The following is a 1,548-nucleotide window of genomic DNA, read 5'->3' on the forward strand; positions in this document are numbered from 1 at the left end:
AGTTGTAGAAATTTGTAGGAATCTGTCCATTTCTTCTGTGTCTTCTATTCTGTGAGAGTAAAGATTCTCAAAGTAGCTATTGATAATCTTCTAAATTTCCACTGAGTCTGTGGTAATTACACCCTTTTCATTCCTTACTGCTTATGTTTGAATTTTTTCCATCCTCTGTTTGATGAGGTTAGCTAGGGGCTTATCAATTTTATTTAATCTTTCAAAGAACCAACTTTTTGCTTTTTTAATTCTTTGAATTGTTTTTTTCATCTCAATTGATTTAATTTCTGCTCTAATCTTTATGATTTCATCCCCTCTTTGGGTTGTGGGTATGGTTTGTTCATCCCTTTCTAGTTCTTGAAGGTGCAGCATTAGGGTATTTATTTGTTCCCGTTTTGTTTTCCTAATGTGTGAGTTCACAGCTATGAATTTCCTCTGAGAACTGCTTTCATCATATCCCATAAATTACGATAAGTCGTGCTTGAATTTTCATTGAATTGTAGATATTGTTGAATTTCTTGTTTAATTTCATTTGTGACCCATTGGTTGCTGAGTAGGGCGTCATTTAATTTCCATGAATTTAAGGGTTTTTTCTGGTTTCTTTTGTCATTTATTTCCAGTTTCATTGCACTGTGGTCAGATAATGTGCATGGGATAATTTCTGTTTCCTTGCATGTACTTCAGCATGACCTATGGACTAGTATGTGGTCTATTTTAGAAAATGATCCATGTGCAGATGAGAAAAATGTGTATCCAGCTATGTTTGGGTGGAAAACTCTGAATATGTCCACCAAGTCCATTTGTTTCAAACTCTGGTTCAGTTCTGTTATTTCTTTGCTAAATTTTTGTCTGGTTCCCCTATCTTTTGGAGATAAGGGTGTGTTAAGGTCTCCTGTTAAAATTGTGGTATTGGATACTAGATTTCTCACGTCCATTAAGATTTGCTTTATATAGTTGGGTGCTCCTGTATTGGTGCATACATATTTATGAGTGTTACCTCTTCCTCTTGAATTTTTCCCCTATCCAGCATATAGTGGCCTTCTTTATTCTCTTGATCATTGTTGGTTTAAAGTTGAGACTGTCTGAGAATAAGATTGCTACCCCTCTTAAATGTAAAAGTAGGCAAAACAAGAATATTTAAAAAATCAAGAATAAGCATTTATCTTAGCACTGATAGATGTTATTACCTTTCTGTGTATTTTCTTTCAAACATAGTTATGTTAGCTAATAAATTTGCAATAATACCATAAAAAAAAAAGATTGCTACCCCTGCTTTTTTCTGAGGTACTGGGGCATGTAGTATTGTGCTCCATTCTTTGACTTTCAGCCTATGAATGTCTTTATGAGTTAAATGTGTTTCTTGTATAAAGCTTAGTGTTGGACTTTGTTTCCTAATCCACTGTGCCAGTCTATTTCTCTTATTTGGTGAATTGAGTCCATTTACATTAATGGTTAGAATTGAGATGTATTGACTTACAGTTGCCATGTTATTTACCTGTTATCGTTTACTCCTTTTTCTCCTGTGTTTAATTGCTTACCCTATTTAGTTGGTTGCTT

The sequence above is a fragment of the Octodon degus genome, unplaced genomic scaffold (assembly GCF_000260255.1).
Source record: "Octodon degus isolate 3935 unplaced genomic scaffold, OctDeg1.0 scaffold00020, whole genome shotgun sequence".
NCBI lineage: Eukaryota > Metazoa > Chordata > Mammalia > Rodentia > Octodontidae > Octodon > Octodon degus.